Source organism: Mustelus asterias, unplaced genomic scaffold (genome assembly GCF_964213995.1).
Source record: "Mustelus asterias unplaced genomic scaffold, sMusAst1.hap1.1 HAP1_SCAFFOLD_124, whole genome shotgun sequence".
Classification (NCBI taxonomy): Eukaryota; Metazoa; Chordata; class Chondrichthyes; order Carcharhiniformes; family Triakidae; genus Mustelus; species Mustelus asterias.
The window spans coordinates 857591-885461 of NW_027590162.1; the positions used below are offsets into that span (position 1 = coordinate 857591).

At 45.1% G+C, this 27871-nt stretch overlaps 1 long non-coding RNA gene across 1 annotated transcript; it reads right to left on the reverse strand.

Annotated features, from left to right (window-relative positions):
- Nucleotides 1-627: 627 nt before the first annotated feature.
- On the reverse strand, nucleotides 628-23125 carry LOC144484703 (uncharacterized). Its single transcript, XR_013496103.1, has 3 exons — nucleotides 22963-23125; nucleotides 21981-22093; nucleotides 628-1356 (listed from the first exon to the last, which is right to left on the reverse strand). It is a non-coding gene; the product is annotated as an uncharacterized LOC144484703 (long non-coding RNA).
- Between the last annotated feature and the right edge of the window lie 4746 nt (nucleotides 23126-27871).

Genomic DNA, 27871 nt, shown 5'->3' on the forward strand with positions numbered 1-27871 from the left:
TTCACCTCATTTGCCTAGCTCACTGGAAACAGAAGAGGGCGGGATTTCCCCACAACAACCGGCAGAAGCAGAGAATTTGTCCATTTCCAAAAGCCCGCCAATTTCATTGTGGGAAAGGAGCGAATTCAAATCAATGCCGTCATCAGTCAGAGATTTCAAATCCCTTCTATTGATTTGCTTTTATTCAGCTCTTCCCGTCACCAATCGCAGGCGCGGCTTTAACATTTTCTTTCAATGTGCTTCATTCTCCTATCGCTTTCTAACTGTCCCGGGCGGGAATCAATCCCTGTTCACAGCATTCCCAGAAGGAAAACACTCCGTTTAGTCTTCAATCAGAACCCAGTGTCCTTCACTGAAAACAGGGAGCCGGATCGAGTCCTCACACTGTCCTTATTCCGCTCTGTAATAATCCCACTCCGGAATGTTACCCTGCGGAGGATTACTGTGAATAAAATGATGAATCAACGCACATTTCAGGAATTGAGAGAAGGGACCGTTACCGCGAAAAACAGCCGCTAATTTAGGAGCTGTGAAAATAACAGAATAATAACAGCTTTCAGCACAAAGCGAAGGCAGCTGAGTGAATTCTGGGTCAGTGTTTGGATTACAGGACAGGAGACACAAACGAAAGTTTAAAAGGTAATTTATTAGTCACAAGTAGGCTTACATTTAACACTGCAATTAAATTACTGTGAAAATCCATCAGTCGCCACACTCCGACGCCTGTTCGGGTACACTGAGGGAGAATTTAGCATTCACCCAACTTGCACATCTTTGGACTGTGGGAGAAAACAGGAGCACTTTCCTCTTTCAGAAGAGGAAAGAGGCAGAGGATGGATGTACTGGTCTGGAAACCCAGAGACCTGGGTTCAAATCCCAATGGGGTGGATTCCTAATGGGGCAAATTAGAAGTTTATGGGGTGGCACTGCTGCCTCACAGCGCCAGGAACCTGGGTTTGATTGCTGGCTTCGGTCTTTGTGGAGTCTGCATGCTCTCCCTGTGTTTGCTTGGTTTCCTCCAGGTGCTCTGGTTTCCTCCCACAGTCCAAAGATGTGCGGGTTAGGTGGATTGGCCATGCTAAATTGCCCCTTAGTGTCCCGGGATGCATAGTTTAGAGGGATTTGCGGGATAACTATGTGGGGTTACGGGGATCGGACCTGGGTGGGATTGTTGATGGTGCAGACTTGATGGGCTGAATGGCCTCCTTCTGCACTGTTGGGATTCTTTGATTCACCCAGAGGAAAACCAATTAGATTTCCTGACCCAATTGTTGTTGAAATGCTGATCAAATAGGATTCGGGAAAAAGGCAGCAAGATTTTTCCTTCCTCCCTTCCATTCTCTGGATTTACACCGGCTGAAAGAACAACGGAAAACGTTTTAGTGATGGAGCAGTAACAGATTATCTTTGGTTTCTTTTTGTTTATCACAAAGATTATCTTTGGGAAACACATTAAGTTTGAAATTTCCTTGTTATGTAATAGAGCAGAGTGGTTATATTTGTGGCGAGATGGAAGAAACTGTGGAGGAACAGAGAGCCGTGTACAGACATCATTATCAGCCAGTGGACAGGAAGGTAAAGAATAATGTAACAAAGCGAATAGAATATGAAGAATTGGAACTCGTGCTACAGTTATAGAAAACTCTTCTTTAGACCCCATTTAGATCACTGCGTTCAGTCTGGACAACACACCTCAAGAAGGTTAGATTGGCCTTGGAGTGGGAGCAACAGAATTTCACCAGTGATACCAAACTCAAACGATGAGGACAGATTGCAAAGACAAGTCCTGTCATTACCTGAATATGGAAGATTAAGGGATGATGTGAGTGAGATGTTTACAATGAATAATTTGACAGGGTACAGAGAGATAAACTATTGGCTCTGAATGGGGAACTTCACCGTAAAATGACAGAGAGGCATTTCAGGGGTAATTTCAGAAAAAGCTTCTTTACAGAGGATGGTGGAAATGTTGAATTGTCCACAAACAATTGTTAAAGCTCCGTTTATCAGGAAATTTCCAAGCAGAAGCTGACAATATGAAGGTAGATAGTCAGAGATTCTGTAGATAGTTAAACAAGAAAAGAGTTAGCAGAGTGAGCATTGGTTCTATAGAAAGTGCAACTGGGGGATTGATAATGGAAAACAGGGTATTGGCAAATAAATTGAACAGGCGTTTTTCATTGGTGTTCACGATAGGGGATACAAGTAACATCCCAGAAATAGCTGTAAACCAGCAAATGGAAGGGAGGGAGGAACACAGGAAAATTCCAATCAACAGGGAAAGTGGTATTGAGCAAATTGTCGGGTCGACAGGCTGACAAATTCCTGGGTCCGGATGGACTTCTCGTGAAGGACATGAAAGAAGTGGCGAATGAGATAGTTGATGCATTTGTTTTAATTTTGCAAAATTCCCTGGCTTTGGAGAATGTTCCATTCGGTTGAAATATAACAAATGTAATACCTTGATTCAAAAAGGGATGGAGACAGAAAGCAGGAAACTACAGGCTGTTAGCCTAACAGCTGTCATCGGGAAAATGTTAGAAGCTATTCTGAAAGATACTCCAGATATTACAACTTGGAAAAAATACAAGGCAATCAGCTCGAGTCAATATCGTTTTCTGAAAGGGAAATCATGTTTAACTAAATTATTGGAGTTTTTTGAAAGAGGCCCATGTGCTGTGAATGGGGAACCGGTTCTTACATTTCCAGAAGACATTTGCCAAAGTGCCAGATCAAAGGTTATTGTGTAAAATAAACATTCATGGTTTTGGGCGTAACATTTTGGCATGGATTGATGGTTGGCTAGCTAACAGGTCAAAAAGAGTTCGCACAAATGGTTCTTTTTCTGGGTGGCAGGATCTGATGAGTGGTGTATTCATGCTGGGGCTACAAATTGTTACAAATTATAAAAATTACTTGGATGAAGGGACTGAAGGTACCGTTGTTAAATTTGCTGACAGCATAAAGATAGATAAGAAATTAATTGTGAAGTATACGTAAGGAAGCTTCAAAAGGAAACAGATAGATTAAGTGAGGGCAAAATGTGGCAAATGAGGCAAATTGCGAGGATAAAACAGTGGTTGACAAATGGGAGACTTTCAAAGTTGAGTTGAATGGGATGCCAGCCAGGTACATAGCCACCAGACACAAATATGCGGTGAACAAAGCTGGAGTATCCTGGATGTCTCAGGTTATTGACAAGAAAATAAGGAAGAAAAAAAGAGGCATATGATGCATGCTGGAATAATAATAGCAATAGAAATCAGGAAAAACAGCTCAAAATGCAGGAGAGGGGCTAAGGCTGGAATAATGAAGAGGAAGCATGAGGAAATGTTAGCAGGTTGCGCTAATACAAATCATAACATCTTCTTCAAACATATTAATTGTAAAGGATTAGTGAAGGATAGAGTGGGGTTCATAAGGGCCAAGCAGGGTAAACTGCTCACTGCAGCAGAGGGTATGGCAGAGATAGTAAATAAGTACTGTACTTCTGGCTTTACCAAATTAAGAAGTTTAACAACACCAGGTTAAAGTCCAACAGGTTTATTTGGTAGCAAAAGCCACACAAGCTTTCAGAGCTGCAAGCCCCTTCTTCAGGTGAGTGGGAATTCTGTTCACAAACAGAGCATATAAAGACACAAACTCAATTTACATGAATAATGGTTGGAATGCGAATACTTACAACTAATCAAGTCTTTAAGAAACAAAACAACAGCATAAAGAAAGATAAGAAATTAATTGTGAAGTATACGTAAGGAGGCTTCAAAAGGAAACAGATAGATTAAGTGAGGGCAAAATGTGGCAAATGAGGCAAATTGCGAGGATAAAACAGTGGTTGACAAATGGGAGACTTTCAAAGTTGAGTTGAATGGGATGCCAGTCAGGTACATAGCCACCAGACACACATATGCCGTCTTTACCAAATTAGACAATGTGACAATGGCCCAGTTGAAAATGTATGTGTTGATTAACTGAGCTTCATAGTGAGAGTGTGGAATTAACTCTCTCTCAATCGATCATTGTGTGTGGGTGCGGAATTAATCCTGTCTCAATCTATTCGTGTGTGTCAGTGTTGAATTAACTCTCTCTCAATCTATTATTGTGAGAGAGTGTGGAAGTAACTCTCTCAATCTTTTACTGAGAGAGAGTGTGGAATTAATTCTCAATCGATCATTGTGTGTGAGTGAGGAAGTAACTCTCAATCTGTTATTGTGTGAGAGTGTGGAATTAACGGTCTCTCAATCTATTACTTGTATGAATGTGGAATTAACTGTCTCTCAATCTATTACTCTACGTCACTGTGGAATTAATTCTCAATCTGTTACATTGTGTGAATGTGGAATTGACTCTCTCTCAATCAATTACCGTGTGTCACTGTGGAATTATATCTCAATCTATTACTGTGTCTGAGCGGGGAATTAACTCCCTCTCAATCTTTTACTGTGTGCCAGTGTGTGTGTGTGCCAGTGTGTGTGTGTGCCAGTGTGTGTGTGTGTGCCAGTGTGTGTGTGTGTGCCAGTGTGTGTGTGTGTGCCAGTGTGTGTGTGTGTGCCAGTGTGTGTGTGTGTGCCAGTGTGTGTGTGTGTGCCAGTGTGTGTGTGTGTGCCAGTGTGTGTGTGTGTGCCAGTGTGTGTGTGTGTGCCAGTGTGTGTGTGTGTGCCAGTGTGTGTGTGTGTGCCAGTGTGTGTGTGTGTGCCAGTGTGTGTGTGTGTGTGCCAGTGTGTGTGTGTGTGCCAGTGTGTGTGTGTGTGCCAGTGTGTGTGTGTGTGCCAGTGTGTGTGTGTGTGCCAGTGTGTGTGTGTGTGCCAGTGTGTGTGTGTGTGCCAGTGTGTGTGTGTGTGCCAGTGTGTGTGTGCGCGCCAGTGTGTGTGTGCGCGCCAGTGTGTGTGTGCGCGCCAGTGTGTGTGTGCGCGCCAGTGTGTGTGTGCGCGCCAGTGTGTGTGTGCGCGCCAGTGTGTGTGCGCGCGCCAGTGTGTGTGCGCGCGCCAGTGTGTGTGCGCGCGCCAGTGTGTGTGCGCGCGCCAGTGTGTGTGCGCGCGCCAGTGTGTGTGCGCGCGCCAGTGAGTGTGCGCGCGCCAGTGTGTGCGCGCGCCAGTGTGTGTGCGCGCGCCAGTGTGTGTGTGCGCGCCAGTGTGTGTATGCGCGCCAGTGTGTGTGTGCGCCAGTGTGTGTGTGCGCCAGTGTGTGTGTGTGCGCCAGTGTGTGTGTGTGCCAGTGTGTGTGTGTGCCAGTGTGTGTGTGTGCGCCAGTGTGTGTGCGCCAGTGTGTGTGTGCCAGTGTGTGTGTGTGCCAGTGTGTGTGTGCGCCAGTGTGTGTGTGCGCCAGTGTGTGTGTGCGCGCCAGTGTGTGTGTGCGCCAGTGTGTGTGTGCGCCAGTGTGTGTGTGTGCGCCAGTGTGTGTGTGTGCGCCAGTGTGTGTGTGTGCGCCAGTGTGTGTGTGTGCGCCAGTGTGTGTGTGTGCGCCAGTGTGTGTGTGCGCCAGTGTGTGTGTGCGCCAGTGTGTGTGTGTGCGCCAGTGTGTGTGTGTGCGCCAGTGTGTGTGTGTGCGCCAGTGTGTGTGTGTGCGCCAGTGTGTGTGTGTGCGCCAGTGTGTGTGTGTGCGCCAGTGTGTGTGTGTGCGCCAGTGTGTGTGTGTGCGCCAGTGTGTGTGCGCCAGTGTGTGTGTGCGCCAGTGTGTGCGCGCCAGTGTGTGTGTGTGCGCGCCAGTGTGTGTGTGCGCGCCAGTGTGTGTGTGCGCGCCAGTGTGTGTGTGCGCGCCAGTGTGTGTGTGTGCGCCAGTGTGTGTGTGTGCGCCAGTGTGTGTGCGCCAGTGTGTGTGTGTGTGTGCGCCAGTGTGTGTGTGTGTGTGCGCCAGTGTGTGTGTGTGTGTGCGCCAGTGTGTGTGTGTGTGTGCGCCAGTGTGTGTGTGTGCGCCAGTGTGTGTGTGCGCCAGTGTGTGTGTGTGCGCCAGTGTGTGTGTGTGCGCCAGTGTGTGTGTGTGCGCCAGTGTGTGTGTGTGCGCCAGTGTGTGTGTGCCAGTGTGTGTGTGTGCCAGTGTGTGTGTGTGCGCCAGTGTGTGTGTGCGCCAGTGTGTGTGTGCGCCAGTGTGTGTGCGCGCCAGTGTGTGTGCGCGCCAGTGTGTGTGTGCGCCAGTGTGTGTGTGCGCCAGTGTGTGTGTGCGCCAGTGTGTGTGTGCGCCAGTGTGTGTGTGCGCCAGTGTGTGTGTGCGCCAGTGTGTGTGTGCGCCAGTGTGTGTGTGTGCGCCAGTGTGTGTGTGCGCCAGTGTGTGTGTGCGCCAGTGTGTGTGTGTGCGCCAGTGTGTGTGTGTGCGCCAGTGTGTGTGTGTGCGCCAGTGTGTGTGTGTGCGCCAGTGTGTGTGTGCGCCAGTGTGTGTGTGTGCGCCAGTGTGTGTGTGTGCGCCAGTGTGTGTGTGCGCGCCAGTGTGTGTGTGCGCGCCAGTGTGTGTGTGCGCGCCAGTGTGTGTGTGCGCGCCAGTGTGTGTGTGCGCGCCAGTGTGTGTGTGCGCGCCAGTGTGTGTGTGTGTGTGTGCCAGTGTGTGTGTGCGCCAGTGTGCATGTGCGCCAGTGTGCGTGTGCGCCAGTGTGCGTGTGCGCCAGTGTGCGTGTGTGCCAGTGTGCGTGTGTGCCAGTGTGTGTGTGCCAGTGTGTGTGTGCCAGTGTGTGTGTGCCAGTGTGTGTGTGCCAGTGTGTGTGTGCCAGTGTGTGTGTGCCAGTGTGTGTGTGCCAGTGTGTGTGTGCCAGTGTGTGTGTGCCAGTGTGTGTGTGTGCCAGTGTGTGTGTGTGCGCCAGTGTGTGTGTGTGCGCCAGTGTGTGTGTGTGCGCCAGTGTGTGTGTGTGCGCCAGTGTGTGTGTGTGCGCCAGTGTGTGTGTGTGCGCCAGTGTGTGTGTGTGCGCCAGTGTGTGTGTGTGCGCCAGTGTGTGTGTGTGCGCCAGTGTGTGTGTGCGCGCCAGTGTGTGTGTGCGCGCCAGTGTGTGTGCGCGCCAGTGTGTGTGTGCGCGCCAGTGTGTGTGTGCGCGCCAGTGTGTGTGTGCGCGCCAGTGTGTGTGTGCGCCAGTGTGTGTGTGCGCCAGTGTGTGTGTGCGCGCCAGTGTGTGTGTGCGCGCCAGTGTGTGTGTGCGCGCCAGTGTGTGTGTGTGTGCCAGTGTGTGTGCCAGTGTGTGTGTGTGCACCAGTGTGTGTGTGTGCACCAGTGTGTGTGTGTGCACCAGTGTGTGTGTGTGCACCAGTGTGTGTGTGTGCACCAGTGTGTGTGTGTGCACCAGTGTGTGTGTGTGCGCCAGTGTGTGTGTGTGCGCCAGTGTGTGTGTGTGCGCCAGTGTGTGTGTGTGCGCCAGTGTGTGTGTGTGCGCCAGTGTGTGTGTGCGCCAGTGTGTGTGTGTGCGCCAGTGTGTGTGTGTGCGCCAGTGTGTGTGTGTGCGCCAGTGTGTGTGTGTGCGCCAGTGTGTGTGTGTGCGCCAGTGTGTGTGTGTGCGCCAGTGTGTGTGTGTGCGCCAGTGTGTGTGTGTGCGCCAGTGTGTGTGTGTGCGCCAGTGTGTGTGTGTGCGCCAGTGTGTGTGTGTGCGCCAGTGTGTGTGTGTGCGCCAGTGTGTGTGTGTGCACCAGTGTGTGTGTGTGCACCAGTGTGTGTGTGTGCACCAGTGTGTGTGTGCACCAGTGTGTGTGTGCACCAGTGTGTGTGTGCGCCAGTGTGTGTGTGTGCCAGTGTGTGTGTGTGTGCCAGTGTGTGTGTGTGTGCCAGTGTGTGCCAGTGCACGCGCCTGTGTGTGTGTAAATAACTCTCAATTTCTTACTGTGTCAGTCTGGAATTAACTCTCTCTGAATCTATTACTATGTATCGGAGTGGAATTCACTCCGTCAATCATTTGTGTGTGACTGGGATTAACGGTCCCTCAATCTATCACCTGTGTGAGTGTGGAATTATCTCTCTCTCAATCTATTACTGTATGTCAATGTGGATTTACCTCTCTGTCTCAACATATTACTGCACGTCAGTGTGGAATTAACTCTCAATCTATTTCTGTGTGTGTGGGGAATTAACTCTCTCTCAATCTATTACTGTGTGTCAGTGTGGAATAAACTCTCAATCTATTACTGTGTGTCAGTGTGGAATTAACTCTCAATCTATTAGTATGTGTCAGTGTGGAATAAACTCTCAATCTATTACTGTGTGTCAGTGTGGAATAAACTCTCTCAATCTATTACTGTGCGTCTGTGTGGATTCACTCTCTCTCAATTTTTTGTGTGAGAGTGTCGATTTATCTCTCCCTCTCACTCTATTACTGTGTGTCAGTGTGGAATTAACTCCCTCTCAATCTATTACTGTGTGAGAGAGTGTTGAATTAACTCTCTCTCAATCTATTCCTGTGTCAGTGTGGAATTAACTCTCTCTCAATCTGTTGCTGTGAGAGAGCATGGAATTAACTCTCAATTTATTACTGTGTGTGAATGTGGAATTAGCTCTCTCAATCTATTACAGTGTCAGTGTGGAATTGACTCTTTCTGAATCTATTACTGTGTGGGAACATAGAATAACTCTCTCTCAATCTAATGCTGTGTGTGGGTGTGGAAATAACTCTCTCAATTGATTAGTGTGTCTGAGTGTGGAATTAACTCTCTCTCAATCTATTACTGTGTGAGAGAATGGAAATAACTCTCTCAATTTATTACTGTGTGTCAGTCTGGAATTAACTCTCTCTGAATCTATTACTATGTGTCGGAGTGGAATTCACTCCCTCTCAATTATTTATGTGTGTGACTGTGGGATTAACGGTCCCTCAATCTATTACTTGTATGAGTGTGGAATTAACTCTCTCTCAATCTATAACTGTGTAAGTGTGTGGAATTCTCTCTCTCTCAATCTATTACTGTATGTCACAGTGGAATTAGCTCTCTGTCTCAATCTATTACAGTGTGTGTGTGTTGAATTAACTCTCTCAGTCTATTAGTGTGTGAGAATATGAAATTAACTCTCTCAATCTATTACCGTGTCTCAGTGTGGAATTATCTCTCTCGCAATCCAAAACAGAGAGAGTGTGGAATTATCTCCCTCTTAATCTATTACTGTATGTCACTGTGGAATTAGCTCTCTGTCTCAATCTATTACAGTGTGTGTGTGTTGAATTAACTCTCTCAATCTATTCGTTTGTGAGAGTGTGGAATTAATTCCCTCTCAATCTATTACTGTGTGTCGGTGTGGAATTCACTCTCTCTCAATCATTCATTGTGTGTGACTGTGGGATTAACAGTCTCTCAATCTATTGCTTGGGGTGGTGGTGTTCCTCAGGGATCAGTGCTGGGACCTTTGCTGTTTGTAATATATATAAATGATTTGGAGGAAAATGTAACTGGATTGATTAGTAAGATTGTAGACGACACAAAGGTTGGTGGATTTGTGGATAGCAATGAGGACCACCAGAGCATACAGCAGGATATAGATCAGTTGGAGACTTGGGCGGAGAGATGGCAGATGGAGTTTAATCCAGACAAATGTGAGGTAATGCATTTTGGAAGGTCTAATACAGCTAGGAAATATACAGTAAATGGCAGAACCCTTAGGAGTATTGATAGGCAAAGGGATCTGGGTGTACAGGTACACAGGTCACGGAAAGTGGCAATGCAGGTGGAGAAGGTAGTCAAGAAGGCATACGGCATGCTTGCCTTCACCGGCCGGGGTATTGAGTTTAAAAATTGGCAAGTCATGTTGACGCTTTATAGAACCTTAGTGAGGCCGCACTTGGAATATAGTGTTCAATTCTGTTCGCAACACTACCAGAAGGATGTGGAGGCTTTGGAGAGGGTACAGAAAAGATTTACCAGGATGCTGCCTGGTATGGAGGGCATTAGCTATGAGGAGAGGTTGGAGAAACTTGGTTTGTTCTCACTGGAGTGACGGAGGTTGAGGGGAGACCTGATAGAAGTCTACAAGATTATGAGAAGCATGGACAGAGTGGATAGTCAGAAGCTTTTTCCCAGGGTGGAAGAGTCAATTAATAGGGGGCATAGGTTTAAGGTGCGACGGGCAAGTTTTAAAAGAGATATACGAGGCAGATGTTTTACACAGAGAGTGGTGGGTGCCTGGAACTCGTTGCCGGGGGAGGGAGTGGAAGCGGATACGGTAGTGATTTTTAAGGGGCGTCTTGACAAGTCCATGAATGAGATGGGAATAGAGGGATATGGTCGCCGGAAGCGTAGGGGGCTTTAGTTGAGTCAGACAGCATGGTCGGTGCAGGCTTGGAGGGCCGAAGGGCCTGTTCCTGTGCTGTAATTTTATTTGTACGAGTGTGGAATTATCTCTCTCTCAATCTATTACTGTATGTCAGTATGAATTTACCTCTCTGTCTCAACATATTTCTGTGTGTCAGTGTGGAATTAACTCCCTCTCAATCTATTACTGTGTGTCGGTGCAGAATTAACACTCTCTCAATCTATTAATGTGTGCGAGAGTGGAAATAACTCTCTCACAATCATTTATTGTGTATGAGTGTGGGAAGAAGAACATAAGAACTAGGAGTAGGAGTAGGCCATCTGTCCCCTCGAGGCTGCTCCGCCAGTCAATAAGATCTTGGCTGATCTTTTTGTGGACTCAGCTCCACTTACCCACCCGCTCACCATAACCCTTAATTCCTTTACTGTTCAAAAATTGATCTATCCTTGCCTTAAAAACATTCAATGAGGTAGCCTCAACTGCTTCACTAGGCAGAGAATTCCACAGATTCACAACCCTTTGTGTGAAGAAGTTCCTCCTCACTTCAGTCCTAAATCTGCTTCCCCTTATTTTGAGGCTATGCCCCCTAGTTCTAGTTTCACCCGCCAGTGGAAACAACTTACCTGCTTCTATCTTGTCTATTCCCTTCATAAACTTATATGTTTCTATAAGATCTCCCCTCATTCTTCTCAATTCCAATGAGTATAGCCCCAGTCTACTCAGTCTCTCCTCATAAGCCAACCCTCTCAACTCTGGAATCAACCTATTGAATTTTCTCTGCATCCCCTCCAATGCCAGTATATCCTTTCTCAAGTAAGGAGACCAAAACTGTACACAGTACTCCAGGTGTGGCCTCACCAGCACCTTATACAGCTGCAACATAACCGCGCTGTTTTTAAACTCCATCCCTCTAGCAATGAAGGACAAAATTCCATTTGCCTTCTTAATTAACTGCTGCACCTGCAAACTAACTCCTTGAGATTCCTGCACAAGGATACCCAGGTCCCCCTGCACAGCAGCATGTTGGAATTTTTAATCATTTAAATCAGAGTCCATTTTGCTGTTATTCCTACCAAAATGGATGACCTCACATTTACCAACATTGTACTCCATCTGCCAGACCCCCGCCCACTCACTTAGACTATCTATATCCCTTTGCAGACTTTCAGCGTCCTCTGCACACTTTGCTCTTCCACCCATCTGAGTGTCATCTGCAAATTTTGACACACTACATTTGGTCTCCAACTCCAAATCATCTATGTAATTCATAAACAATTGCGGTCCCTACACTGATCCCTGAGGCACACAACTAGTCAATGATCGCCAACCAGAAAAATACCCACTTACCCCCACTCTTTGCTTTCTGTTAGTTAACCAGTCCTCTATCCATGCTAATACATTACCCATAACACTGTGCAACTTTATCTGATGTAGCAGTCTTTGGTGCGGCTCCTTGTCAAATGCCTTCTGGAAATCCAGATACACCACATCTACAGGTTCCCCATTGTCCACTGCACATGTAATGTTCTCAAAGAATTCCAAAAATTAGTCAAACATGACCTGTCCTTTATGAACCCATGCTGCGTCTTACCAATGGGACAATTTATATCCAGATGTCTCGCTATTTCTTCCTTGATGATAGATTTAAGCATTTTCCCTACTACAGAAGTTAAGCTAACCAGCCTATAGTTACCTGCCTTTTGTCTACCTCCTTTTTTAAACAGTGGCGTCACATTTGCTGTTTTCCAATCCGCAAGAACCACCCCAGAGTCCAGCGAATTTTGATAAATTACCACTAGTGCATTTGCTATTCCTCCCGTCATCTCTTTTAGTACCCTGGGATGCATTCCATCAGGACCAGGAGACTTGCCTACATTTAGCCCCCAAAACTTGCCCAACACTACCTCTTTCGTGATGATAGTTTCTAGGTTCTCACCTGCCATAGCCTTCCTGTCATTAATTTTTGGCATGTTATTTGTGTCTTCCACTGTGAAGACCGACACAAAATACCTGTTCAATGCCTCAGCCATTTTCTCATTTCCAGTTATTACATCCCCCTTCTCGTCCTCTAAAGAACCAATGTTTACTTTTGCCACTCTTTTTCATTTTGTATATTATAACGGATTTTAACGGTCTCTCACTCTGTTACTGTGTGTCGGTGTGGAATTAACTCTCTCTCAATCTATTATTGTGTGTGTGTGGAATTAACTCTCTCTCAATCTATTAGTGTGTCAGTCCAGAATTAATTCCCTCTCCATCTATTACTGTGTGTCAGTGTGGAATTAACTATCTCTCAATTACTGTGTGTGAATATGGAATTAACTATCTCTCAATCTATTACAGTGTGAGACTGTGGAATTAACGCTCTCTCAATCTATTACAGTGTGTCTTTGTAGAATTAACTCTCTCTCAATCTATTACTGTATGACAACCTGGAATTAACTCTCAATCTATTCCTGAGTCTGAATGTGGATTATCTCTCTCTCAATCTATTACTGTATGTCAGTGTGAAATTAACTCTCTGTGTCAATCTATTACTGTGTGTCAGTGTCCAATTAACTGTCTCAATCTATCAAAGTGTGACAGTGCAATGGAATTAACTCCCTCTCAATCTATTACTGTGTGTGTGTGTGGAATTAACTCTCTAATTCTATTACTGTGTGGGAATGTGGAATTATCTCTCTCTCAATCTATTACTGTGTGTCAGTGTGGAATTAACTCTCAGTCTATTGCTGTGTATCAAGAACAAAGAACAATACAGCACAGGAACAGGCCCTTCGGCCCTCCAAGCCCGTGCCACTCCCTGGTCCAAACTAGACCATTCTTTTGTATCCCTCCATTCCCACTCCATTCATATGGCTGTCTAAATAAGTCTTAAACGTTCCCAGTGTGTCCGCCTCCACCACCTTGCCTGGCAGCGCATTCCAGGCCCCCACCACCCTCTGTGTAAAATATGTCCTTCTGATATCTGTATTAAACCTCCCCCCCTTCACCTTGAACCTATGACCCCTCGTGAACGTCACCACCAACCTGGGGAAAAGCTTCCCACCGTTCACCCTATCTATGCCTTTCATAATTTTATACACCTCTATGAAGTCTCCCCTCATCCTCCGTCTTTCCAGGGAGAACAACCCCAGTTTACCCAATCTCTCCTCATAGCTAAGCCCCTCCATACCAGGCAACATCCTGGTAAACCTCCTCTGTACTCTCTCCAAAGCCTCCACGTCCTTCTGGTAGTGTGGCGACCAGAACTGGATGCAGTATTCCAAATGCGGCCGAACCAACGTTCTATACATCTGCAACATCAGACCCCAACTTTTATACTCTATAAAGTCCTATAAAGGCAAGCATGCCATATGCCTTCTTCACCACCTTCTCCACCTGTGACGTCACCTTCAAGGATCTGTGGACTTGCACACCCAGGTCCCTCTGCGTATCTACACCCTTTATGGTTCTGCCATTTATTGTATAGCTCCTCCCTACATTATTTCTACCAAAATGCATCTCTTCGCATTTATCAGGATTGAACTCCATCTGCCATTTCTTTGCCCAAATTTCCAGCCTATCTATATCCTTCTGTAGCTGCTGACAATGCTCCTCACTATCTGCAAGAACATAAGAACATAAGAAATAAGAGCAGGAGTAGGCCATCTGGCCCTTCGAGCCTGCCCCGCCATTCAACAAGATCATGGCTGATCTGACCCGAATCAGTTCCACTTACCCGCCTGCTCCCCATATCCCCTAATTCCCTTATCGATCAGAAAACTATCTACCCGTGATTTAAACATATTCAACGAGGAAGCCTCCACCACTTCAATGGGCAGAGAATTCCAGAGATTCACTACCCTCTGAGAGAAGAAGTTCCCCCTCAACTCTGTTCTGAACCGGCCCCCCCTTATTTTGAGGCTGTGCCCTCCAGTTCTGGTTTCCCTTCTAAGTGGAAAGAATCTCTCCACCTCTACCCTATCCAGCCCCTTCATTATCTTATATGTCTCTATAAGATCACCCCTCATCCTTTTAAACTCCAACCAGTACAGACCCAATCTGTTTAATCTCTCCTCATAAGCTCCACCCCTCATCTCCGGTATCAACCTGGTGAAACTTCTCTGCACTCCCTCCAAGGCCAATATATCCTTTCGCAAATAAGGGGACCAAAACTGCACACAGTACTCCAGTTGCGGCCTCACCAGTGCCTTGTACAGTTGCAGCAAGACCTCCCTGCTTTTATATTCTATCCCCCTCGTGATAAAGGCCAACATTCCATTCGCCTTCTTGATCACCTGCTGCACCTGCAGACTGAGTTTTTGCGATTCGTGCACAAGGACCCCCAGGTCCCTCTGCACAGTCGCACAATGTAATTTTTCTCCATTTAAATAATATTCCAATTTACTATTATTTCTTCCAAAGTGGATAACCTCACATTTGCTAACGCTATATTCCATCTGCCAGATCCTCACCCACTCGCTCAGCCTATCTAAATCTCTCTGCAGACTTTCCGCGTCCTCCACGCAATTCGCTTTCCCACTCACCTTCGTGTCATCAGCAAACTTGAATACCCTAGATTCAGTCCCCTCCTCCAGATCATCTATGTAAATGGTAAACAATTGAGGCCCCAGCACCGATCCCTGCGGCACGCCACTGGTCACCAACTGCCAACCAGAAAAGCACCCATTTATCCCAACTCTCTGCTTCCTGTTAGATAGCCAATCCCCAATCCACGCCAACACCTTACCCCTAACTCCGTGTACCCCAATCTTCTGCAGCAACCTTTTGTGAGGCACCTTATCGAACGCCTTCTGGAAATCTAAAAACACCACATCCACCGGTTCCCCTCTGTCAACCGCACTCGTGACATCTTCATAAAAGTCCAGTAGATTCGTCAAACACAACTTTCCCTTCATGAATCCATGCTGCGTCTGCTTGATCGAACCATTCTTATTCAGGTGCTCTGTTATTTCCTCTTTAATAATGGACTCTAGCATCTTCCCAACTACGGACGTTAAGCTAACCGGCCTGTAGTTACCCGCCTTTTGTCTACTTCCTTTTTTAAACAGCGGCGTAACAGTAGCTGTTTTCCAGTCAGCCGGCACTACCCCAGAGTCCAGCGAATTTTGATAAATTACCACTAACGCATCTGCTATTACCTCAGCCATTTCTTTCAGTACCCTGGGATGCATTCCATCCGGGCCCGGGGACTTGTCTACCTTCAGTCCTATTAGTCTACCAAGCACCACCTCCTTAGTAACAGTAATTGTATTAAGGACCTCCCCTCCCACCAACTCTCGATCTCTAATATTCGGCAAACTATTTGTGTCTTCCACCGTGAAGACCGACACAAAGAACTTATTTAAAGTCTCAGCCATTTCCTCGTTTTCCACTATTAAATCCCCCCTCTCATCTTCCAAGGGTCCAACATTCACTCTAGCCACTCTATTCCTTTTTATATACTTGTAAAAACTTTTACTATCATTTTTTATATTTTGAGCTAGTTTAGTTTCATAATCTATCTTTCCTTTCTTAATCGCTTTCTTAGTCGTTCTTTGTTTTTCTTTAAAGCTTTCCCAATCCACTAATTCTCCACTATTTTTGGCCACTCTGTACGCATCTGATTTTATTTTAATACTCTCCTTTATTCCCTTCGTTATCCACGTCCGGTTATCCTTTTTCTTACAGTCCTTCTTTATCACCGGAATATATGTTTGCTGAGTACTTAAAAAGATTTCCTTAAAAATCCTCTACTGTTCCTCAGCTGTCCTACCTACCAGTCCTGCCAATTTTGTGTCGTCCACAAACTTACTGATCACCCCAGTTACACCTTCTTCCAGATCGTTTATATAAATCACAAACAGCAGAGGTCCCAATACAGAGCCCTGCGGAACACCACTAGTCACAGGTCTCCAGCCTGAAAAAGACCCTTCCACTTCCACCTCTGTGTTCTGTGACCAAGCCAGTTCTCCACCCATCTTGCCACCTCCCACTTTATCCCATGAGATCCAATAGATAGTGTGGAATTAACCCTCTCTCAATCTATTACTGTGTGTCAGTGTCCAATTAACTGTCTCAATCTATTACGGTGTGACAGTGCAATGAACTCTTTCACAATCCACTACTGTGTGTTAGTGAGGAATTAAAACTCTCTCAATCAATTACTATGTGTGAGTGTGGAATTAACTCCCAATCTATTACTGTGTTTGAGTGTGGAATTGACTCTCTCAATCTATTACTGTGTGTCAGTGTGGAATTAACTCATACAGCAATAGATTGAGAGTTAATTCCACACTGATACACAGCAATAGATTGAATCAGTGTGGAATTAACTCTCTCTCAATCTATTACTGTGTGGCAGTGTGGAATTAACTCCCAATCTATAACTGTGAGAGTGTGTGTAATTCTTGCTCTCAATCTATTACTGTGTGTACGTGTGGAATTATCTCTCTCTCAATCTATTGCTGTGCGTCAGTGTGGAATTATCTCTCTCTCAATCTATTGCTGTGTGTCAGTGTGGAATTATCTCTCTCTCAATCTATTGCTGTGTGTCCATGTGGAATTATCTCTCTCTCAATCTATTGCTGTGCGTCAGTGTGGAATTATCTCTCTCTCAATCTATTGCTGTGTGTCAGTGTGGAATTAACTGTCTCAATCTATTACAGTGTGACAGTGCAACTAAGTCTCTCTCTCAATCTCTTACTGTATGTGAGTATGGAATTAACACACTCTCAACCTATTACTCTGTGTGTGTGTGTGTGTGTGTGGAATTAACTCTCAATCTATTACAGTGCGAGAGTGTGGAAATAACTCTCTCTCTGATCTATTACTGTGTGTTAGTGTGGAATTAACTCTCAATCTATTACTATGCATGAATGTGGAATTAACTCTCCCTCGATCTATTACAGTGTGTCAGTGTGGAATTAACTCTGTCTCAATCTATTATTGTGTGTGAGCGTGGAATTAACTCTGCATCTATTACTGTGTGTGAATGTGGAATTAACTCTCTCCCAATCTATTACAGTGTGAGAGTGTTGAATTAACTCTCTCTCAATTACTATGTGAGTGTGAAATTAACTGTCTCTCATTCTAGTATTGTGTGTGGAATTAACTCCCTCTCAATCACTTAGTGTGAGTGTGTGGAATTAACTCTCTCTCAATTTATTAGTGTGTGTGAGCGTGGAATTAACTCCCAATCTATTACTGTGCATGAATGTGGAATTAACTCTCTCTCAATCAATTAGTATGTGTCAGTGTGGAATTAACTCTCGCTCAATCTATTGCTGTGTGTCAGTGTGGAATTAAGAACAAAGAAAATTACAGCACAGGAACATGCCCTTCGGCCCTGCACCGACCTTGCTGCCCAACTGAGCTAAAACCCCCGACCCTTCCAGGGACCATATCCCGCTATTCCCATCCTATTCATGTATTTGTCCAGACACCCCTTAAAACTCACTATTGTATCTGCTTCAACCACCTTCCCCGGCAGCGAGTTCCAGGCACCCACCACCCTTTGTGTAAAAAACTTGCCTCATACATCTCCTTTAAACCTTGCCCCTCGCACCTTAAACCCATGGCCCCCAGTAATTGACTGGGCGGCACGGTAGCACAGTGGTTAGCACTGCTGCTTCACAGCTCCAGGGTCCCGGGTTCGATTCCCGGCTCAGGTCACTGTCTGTGTGGAGCTTGCACATTCTCCTCGTGTCTGCGTGGGTTTCCTCCGGGTGCTCCAGTTTCCTCCCACAGTCCAAAGATGTGCAGGTTAGGTTGATTGGCCAGGTTAAAAATTGCCCCTTAGAGTCCTGGGATGCGTAGGTTAGAGGGATTAGCGGGTAAATATGTGGGGGTAGGGCCTGGGTGGGATTGTGGTCGGTGCAGACTCGATGGGCCGAATGGCCTCCTTCTGCACTGTAGGGTTTCTATGTTTCTATGACTCTTCCACCCTGGGGAAAAAGCTTCTGACTATCCACTCTGTCCATGCCCCTCATAATCTTGTAGCCTTCCATCAGGTCGCCGCTCAACCTCTGTCGTTCCAGAGAGAACAAACCAAGTTTCTCCAACCTCTCCTCACAGCTAATATCCTCCAGACCAGCCAACATCCTGGTAAGTCTTTGCTGTACCCTCTCCAAAGTCTCCACATCCTTCTGGGAGTGTGGCGACCAGAATTGAAAACTATATTCCAAATGCAGCCTAACTAAGATTCTATAAAGCTGCAACATGACTTGCCAATTTTTAAACTCAATCCCCCGCCGACGAAGGTAAGCATGCCGTATGCCTTCTTGACTACCTTCTCCACCTGCATTGCCACTTTCAGTGACCTGTGTACCTGTTCACCCAGATCCCTTTGCCTATCAATACTCCTAAGGGTTCTGCCATTGACTGTATATTTCCTATCTGTATTAGACCATCCAAAATGCATTAATTCACATTTGTCTGGATTAAACTAAACTCCATCTGCCATCTCTCCGTCCAAGCCCCCAACCTATCTATATCCTGCTGTATCCTCTGATGGTGCTCATCGCTATCTGCAAATCCACCAACCTTTGTGTTGTTCGCAAACTAACTAATCAAACCAGTTGCATTTTCCTCCAAATCAGTTATATATATATTACGAACAGCAAAGGTCCCAGCACTGATCCCTGAGGAACGCCAATTGTCACAGTCCGCCATTCAGAATCGCACCCTTCCACTGCTACCCTCTGTCTTCTAAGACCAAGCCAGTTCTGTATCCACCTCGCCAGCTCACCTCTGATCCCTTGCGACTTCACCTTCTGCACCATTCTGCCATGAGGGACCTTGTCAAAGGCCTTACTGAAGTCCATGTAGACAACATCCACTGCCCTACCCTCATCAATCATCTTTGTCACTCCCTCAAAAAACTCGATCAAGTTAGTGAGACATGAGCAGCCCTTCACAAAACCATATTGCCTCTCGCAAATACATCCACTAATTTCCAAGTGGCAGTAAATCCTGTAGCCAGTGAGGATACAAAAATTTCTCTCAAGGTCCCAGCAATTTCCTCCCTTGTCTCTCCCAGTATTTTGGGGTATATCCCATCAGGCCCTGGGGACTTGTCTACCTTAATATTCCTCAAGAACCCCAACACTTGATCTCAACATGACTCAAACTATCGACACACCCTTTCCCAGATTCATCATCCACCAAGTCCTTCTCTATGGTGAATACTGACACAATGAACTCATTGAATACCTCACCCATTTCCTCTGGCTCCACGCATAGATTTCCTCCTTTGTCCTTGAGTGGGCCAACCCTCTCCCTGGCTATCCTCTTGCTCTTTATGTATGGATAAAAAGCCTTGGTATTTTCCTTAATCCTGCTGGGCAATGATTTTTTGTGACCCCGTTTAGCCCTATATTAACTCTCTCTCCGATCTATTACTGTGTACCAGTGTGGAATTAACTCTCCCTCAATCTATTGCAGTGTCAGCGTGGAATTAACTCTCTCTCTCTATCTATTATTGTGTCCGTGTGCAATTAACTCTCTCAATCTATTTTTGTGTCCAAGTGTGGAATTAACTCTCTCAATTTATTACTGTGTGTGAGCATTGAATTAACTCACTCTCAATCTATTCCTGTGTCAGTGTGGAATTCACTCTCTCGCAATCTATTACTGTGTGTACGTGTGGAATTAACTCCCTCTCAATCTGTTGCTGTGTGAGACCATGGAATTAACTCTCAATTTATTACTGTGTGTGAATGTGGAATTGACTCTCTCTCAATCTATTACGGTGTGAGAATGTAGAATTAACTCTCTCTCAATCTATTTCAGTGTCAGTGTGGAATTAACTCTTTCTGAATCTATTACTGTGTGGGAACATAGCATTAGATTGAGAGGGAGTTATTCTATGTTCCCACACAGTAATAGATTCAGAAAGAGTTAATTCCACACTGACACTGAAATAGATTGAGAGAGAGTTAATTCTACATTCTCACACCGTAATAGATTGAGAGAGAGTCAATTCCACATTCAGACACACTAATCGATTGAGAGAGAGTTAATTCCACACCCACACATAGCATTAGATTGAGAGGGAGTTATTCTATGTGTGGGTGTGGAATTAACTCTCTCTCAATCGATTAGTGTGTCTGAATGTGGAATTAACTCTCTCTCAATCTATTACTGTGCGAGAGTGTGGAATTAACGCTGTCAGCCATTCTCTGTTCATGTGTTTCAGTATGGAATTACATCAGTTCATCTATATTAGTGAATGTGAGGATGGAATTAAATCTGTATTTGTTATTCACTATCACTGAATGTGAGTGGGACATTAACTCTCTGTTCATCGCTGTTATAGCATGTGAGAGTGGAATTAACTGTCAGTCTTGGTTATTGTGTATGAATGTAGCATTAACTCTTGCTCAGTAGAATTGAATGTGTAATTAACTCTGGCTGTGTTACTGTATGTTAGTGTGGAATTGATTCTCTATCCTTTAATCACCATCACTGTATTTATGTTTGGAATTACCGTTGTGGCAATCTCTGTTACTGCATCTGAATGTGTAATTCACTCCCTATCTATCAATAATAATGTGTGAAATTACTTCACTGTCTGTCAGTCTCTGTTACTGCATGGAAGTGGGTCACTGTCAGCTTAGCAAACTGCTGCTTGCAGAGAGCCACATGGATCAGTGCTGGGTTCTCAGCTATTTACAATCTATATTAATGGCCCAGATGAAGGGACAGACCATCACCAAATTTTCAGACAATACATAAATAGGGTGGGGAAGTAGGTTGTGAGGAGGACACAAAGAGTCTGTAAGGAGATAGAGCGAGGTTAAGTGAATGGACACAAATTTGTCAGGTAGGATACAATGTAGGAAAATGTGAGGCTTTCCACTTCAGTGGGAAGGATGGGAAGGCAGAACATTATTTAAATAGAGGGGGAGATACAGCAGATTGATCCAGAAAAGGAGGAAATAACTAATTATAAGTACATATGTGGAGTATCAAAGGAGGGAAATGTTGCTACAAATACATGATATTGCTGAGTTTAAAGGTTTTCTCTGATTTAAAGAGGTAAATACTTGTATTGGAGGCAGTGAAGATTCACTCGGCTGATTGCTGAGATGAAGGAGTTATCTTATGAGGAAAGTTCAATCAAGTTGAGCCGACCTCATAGAAGTTGAGAAGAATGAGAGATGATCAGATTGAAACATTGAAGGATCTGAGGGAATTGGACAGGGTAGATATCGAGAGGAATGTTTTCATTTGTGGACAAAATTAAAACTAGAGGACACAGTTAAAAATAAAGTATGCCCCATTTTAGATGGAGATGAGAAGAAATTTCTCCTCTCGAAATGTCCTTAATTTGTGGAATTTAACAGATTCCATCCTAAGTTAGAAAGAGTTTTGATCTACAGGCGAGACAAGGGTTATGGGGCAGGCAATTAAATGGAGTTGAGGCCATAATCACATTAACCATGATCTTACCGAATGGTGGGGGAACCCTAAAGAACAAACTGCCTTCTGCTGCTCCTGCTTCTTATGTTCTGATTTGATGTCAATGTGGGACTATCTCTCTGTTAGGCTCTGTTCCAGTATTTCAGTGTGAAATTAACTCAAGCTTGATACTGCATATGAGTGCAGAACTGATTTGCTGTCGATTATTTATTCTATATGAGAGTGCAATGTCTCTGCCAGTCTCTGTTCCTGTACAGGAAACTTTGATGAGAAATGTTTGGGCTCGACTGGTCTCAAATGTACTCAGGGTTAAACCCATCAGCTTTTCCTCCATCAACACTCCAGTTCAAAGCCAGCCAACAAGAACGTACCTTCACAGAACATCCACCCTCATTCCAAAGGGGTCTTCATTTGTCTATTTCAGGCCTCAGTTTTCTGAACAGCTGCAATATTTCACCGGTAAAATCATGTGGATACTGAACATCTGAAACAAAGTGAAAATTCTGGAATGACTCAACAGGTCAGGCAGGTCAGAGAGAAACAGAGTTCATGTTTCAGCTCTCTGACAATTGGCTTGCATTAAAACACGTACTGATGTCTGTGAATGGCAGCAGCCATTAATTCCCACACGAGGAATTAATGGTGTAGTGGTATTGTCACTGGACCATGATCCAGAGTAATGCAATGGGACCTGAATATCACCACAACAGAGTGACATTTGAGCTCAATAAACAACTGGAAATAAAGGTCAAATGATGGCCATGTCGTAAAAACCCACTTGATTCACTGATGTCCCTTTAGGCAAGCAAATCTGCCCACATGACCTCTTCTGGCCTACATGTGACTCCAACCACACAGCAATGTGTTTGACTCTTAAATGCCCTCTGAAATGGCCTAACAAGCCACTTAGTTCAAAGGTAATTAGTGCAATGAATGCTGGCCAAGTCAGTGACGCACACATTACATGAATGAATAAAAATAATTATCTGCACCCAGAAAGCGCTCTATCCAACACACTGACTTGCCCAGGCACTGAGAGTGGGCATGCTCCCCAGGGGCAGCCGCGGGGCAATCGGTGCTGGAACTTTCCTCACTGCCACTTGTCTCCCATTCCACCAAGCTGCCTGTGTCCTTTTGAAGTTTCCCACTTTCCTCCTCACAGTTGCCAATGCCTCCAAGTTTGGTGGCGTGTGGAAATGTTGAGCTTGTGTCCTGTACACCAAGGTGTGTGTCATTAATATATATCAGGAAGAGCAGGGCTCCTAACACCGAGCCCTGGGGAACTCCACTGGAAACCTTCCTCCAGTCTGAGAAACAACCATTAACCACTGCTCTCTGTTTCCTCTCACTCACACTGTTCCATATGGGGCGGTGAGGATGGCCTCGCTGCATCATCCGCTTCATGGTGCCGCTCCCTCGCCGCACGTCCGCCGAGCCCGGCGGCTCTGATTCGGGCTCTGAGAGCCGCTGAGACTCACGTTGTTGCGCGTGCACAGTTCAGCTCAGCTTCCGCTCCGGGGCGGAGCCTCCTGACGCCTGCGCAGTGCGGATCATTCTGAATGAGATAGACCGTATTCACGCTCGCGGCGCATTGTGGGTTACACTGCCCACCATTTCATGTAATAATACAGCATATCATAGAAATCATAGAAACCCTACAGTGCAGAAAGAGGCCATTCGGCTCATCGAGTCTGCACCGACCACAATCCCACCCAGGCCCTACCCCCACATATTTACCCGCTAATCCCTCTAACCTACGCATTTTAGGACTCTAAGGGGCAATTTTTAACCTGGCCAATCAGCCTAACCCGCACATCTTTGGATTGTGGGAGGAAACAGGAGCACCCGGAGGAAACCCACGCAGACACGAGGAGAATGTGCAAACTCCACACAGCATATGGGGTTATATTTAAACCCATCGGAATTCTGCCAGAGATTTCGTAGCGAATCCGCCCCATTGCCTCTTTATGCCCGAAAATTCGCTCTTTAAAACGGTTTTTCTCCAACTGCTCTTTGAAAAGATTTTGCATCAGATTCCCCAGTTTTTTAGACAGCATATTCAGGATTTACAGAAACTAGCTACCTATGTAAGTAAACATGTGTTTGCTCACAATATCTTTACTTTTTTAACAAATCATAATGAATCAATGTCCTCATGCAACAGGAACAGTTTATGCCAATTTACTCTATTAAAGCTGTCCATGATTTTGAACACCTCCATGAAAACTCCTGTTAACGTGCCTGCAGATATCAAAAACTATGAATGCTGGAAGTACAAACTTAATTTTGAAAATCTGGATGTACACAACAAGTATGCACCTGCGAGGGTAAATAGTGATCAGGTTTAAACTTTCAGATCAACATCCTTTCATCAGCACTGGTGAAAGTTACAAATGTGATCGAAGATTTTAAGAAAATGCTACAGAGAACGGCAGATGGCAAAAAAAAACAAAAGGGAGGTTTGTGATTGTGTGCAACACACGCGCATAAAATGGCAAACAGTCTAAAGGAAATAGTAAGAGTACAAGTAAAGATAGTGAGCACTGTGTCGTCAAGAGGGGTGCATGAGTTCCATTGGAGCACTAGAGAAGACCAAGGACAGAATGATCAGTGTGAGCAAAGCACAGAATTAAAATGATAGGAATTATCACAAATAGTGTGCTACTTGTGGACTGAATGGAAATGTTCCACAATCTGTACATCTGTCATCAGAATGTAGAGCAGAGTACATTGTGAGCAGCAAATACAGCACACTACATTTAAATGATTAGTCCAGTAGGATTCATTGAGGGGGTATCTGATGAGGAGAAAAGAGGTAAAAGGCCTGTTGTTGCACCTTGACAGGTGCCATGGAAAGTCAAAACGACAAATAGAAGCTGTTAGGAAAGGACTGCGGTATTCGGAGGGGAAGGAATGTTTGGTGACAGCATCACACAAGCGAGAGGTGGTAAAAATGCTGAGAGCTAATCCATTGAAAAAGTTGGTAATTTAAAGGAGAAAGCATTATCATAATATAGAGAATATAGAGACGGGGTGAGAGCAGAGGTGTGGGACAAGAGCAGACACAGATGAGTATGCTGTCAGCCACAGAGTGGGGAGATCAGTGGCTGAGGAAAAAGGAAGAAATATCAGAATTTCTCAAATGGAAAGCTCCATTATCAGTACGCATTGTTCAAGATCTTAATTATACGGCCAGGAGAAATATTGATGTATCTGAACGTTTTATGTTTCAATTTTGTAGAATACATTCAATGCTCACAATGTGGTTTGCTCTGGGTTGGATAGATTGAGTGTCTGCTTTGTGAAACACCTGTCTTCAGTCAGAATAAAGATTCAAATCCAAGCTTAAACTGAAGTCCCAGCTCTAAACAAAGGAAACTCAGAATGTATTACAGGTGAGTTGGCTAAAATAGATTGGGAAACTCGATGAAGGGGCACGAAGGTGGATAGGCAGTGTCTGATATTTAAGGAAGAAATGCTTGCATTGTAACAGTTGTACATTTCCTTCAGTCGCAAAAACATAACAGGAAAAATGACCCAATCATGGCTAATAAAATTAGGTATTATTAGATCTGATGGTGATTTTTATAAAGTTGAAAGAAAAAGTTGAAACCCGAAGGATTGGGAACAGTTTTTATTTCAGGAAAAGAGGACAAAGAGATTGATTAGAGGGATAAAATGCTGTATGAGAGTGAAATTGCAAGTCGCTGACAATTGGACTATTAAAGCTTATGTTAGTATGTGAAAAAATATATCGAAGATAAATTTAGGTGCTTTGCATTCGGTTTTGGGCAAATTTATAATGGAGAACAAGGAAATGGCAGCGCAATTAAATAAGTGTTTTCATGCTGTCTTCATGGAGGAACACACAAATAACTTCCCAGCAATGCTCGGGAACCATGGTCTAGAAATTGGGGGGATTTAATATACTGAAATATATAGTGCTGGAGAAATTAATGGGACTGAGGGCTGCAAAATCTCCAAAGCCCAATAATCTACATCACAGGGTTCTAAACGAAGTGGCAATGGGAAGAATGGATCCAACATTCTCTACATTCTTTAACAGTCTAAGCAGTTTGGAGAGTGGAAAATGTAACCCCTGAGCACAGTTTCACAGCAGAGAGCACAGTTCCACAGCAGAGATCACAGTTTGACAGCAGAGAGCACAGTTCCACAGCAGAGAGTATTTATCCACAACAGGGAAATGAATTCCACAGCGGAGATCACAGTTCCACAGCAGAGAGCACAGTTCCACAGCAGGGATCAGAGTACCACAGCAGATATCACAGTTCCACAGCAGAGAGCACAGTTCCACAGCAGGGAGCGCAGTTCCACAGCAGGGAGCGCAGTTCCACAGCAGAGATCACAGTTTGACAGCAGAGAGCACAGTTCCACAGCAGAGAGTATTTTTCCACAACAGTGAAATGAGTTCCACAGCGGAGATCACAGTTCCACAGCAGAGAGCACAGTTCCACAGCAGGGAGCGCAGTTCCACAGCAGGGAGCGCAGTTCCACAGCAGGGAGCGCAGTTCCACAGCAGGGAGCGCAGTTCCACAGCAGAGATCACAGTTTGACAGCAGAGAGCACAGTTCCACAGCAGAGAGTATTTTTCCACAACAGTGAAATGAGTTCCACAGCGGAGATCACAGTTCCACAGCAGGGAGCGCAGTTCCACAGCAGGGAGCGCAGTTCCACAGCAGAGAGCACAGTTCCACAGCAGAGAGCACAGTTCCACAGCAGAGATCACAGTTCCACAGCAGCGAGCACAGTTCCACAGCACTGAGAACTTTTCCACAACAGGGAAAAGAGTTCCACAGCAGAGATCACAGTTCCACAGCAGAAAGTACAGTTCCACAGCAGGGATCACAGTTCCACAGCAGGGATCACAGTTCCGTAGCAGAGATCACAGTTCCACAGCAGAGATCGCAGTTCCAGAGCAGAGGATCTATTTAGAAACAAGGAAGCAGAATTAAACAAGAAGAAGAAGGTTAGAAACAGGAGACATCTTGGGATTTACATTAATGACCACTCAGTCCATTCTCCTTTGCCTGTGTGTGATCTTGTGTATCCTGACTATCTGTCGCTTCGTCTGTGTGTCGTTCTGTGTTTTCCATTCTTGGTGACAGTGGAATTGTGGCGCCAGGGGGAGCAGCCGAGCGCATACACTCCAATGATGAACACGGAAGTGAATACCTGTGACACATTCACAATAGTTCGCAGGCGATTTTAATTGTGTAGTAGAGTGGCGCAGCGGAAGCGTGCTGGGCCCATAACCCAGAGGTCGATGGATCGAAACCATTCTCTGCTATTAGGTTTTGAGCAACAGCAAAAATAATTCCTCAGCGGCTCCTTCAAAATGATTTGACATTTCCGCCCAGGATGCTGTAATTTTCTTCCGCTTCTCGCTACTCGTTAACATTTGAATGATCGCTGAAATGCCATTTACTCACACACGGACACAAGCTGTAAATGTTGCAAAGATACACAAGCCAAGGTTTGTCCCTTTCAGCCCGTTTCTCCCAAACAGCTGACACAGGCGTGATGATCCGAATGATCTTGAATTATTCACCATCACTCTATGATTGTCCGAATAGAAAAAAAGCTATTTTCTTCAATGAAAACAATCTAGTGACGTTGAGACATATTAGCTGCACTATTTCTGATCTCCGGGGCACTCTGCAGTAAGCCACCATGCTTATATGGGCAGCAGCGTGCTCCCTGTGACATGTACTATTGAGAAGGACAAGAATATCAGCACAGCGGACACAGCATCCCGTTAAAAACAGAGTTAATCCTTATTTGGACAGAAATCACTATTTTTTTCTTAATTACTGGTTTAAAACATGAAATTCAGTTCCCAAACTCACCATAAACTGAGAAAGTGAAGTTTCCTTTCTTCAGGTTTGCACATTGCTTACACATTGTATGAAATACTTTTTTCAGTCTCTCTGATTGTTCCCTTGATTCGCCTCTTCACAGCTGGACGGATTTTAACGTGTTCAGTTTACAACACATTTCACCTTTCTCGGCCTTACTTCAGGTCAAAACTGTGACCTGCGTGTGTCCTTTCTCCACGCACTGAATGTCTGCCTCTAACATATTGTGGTCACTCAGTGTTTGATGTTTATTTACTGTCAGATTATTAATTAATCCTACTCCTGCCTCATTACTGAAATTCGTGGAACCTTTTGTCTTGTGCTTTCCAAAGCAAGGTGGAGGGCAGGAGTGATTAAGTAATAAAAGAATTGGTGCTGCAAGGCTA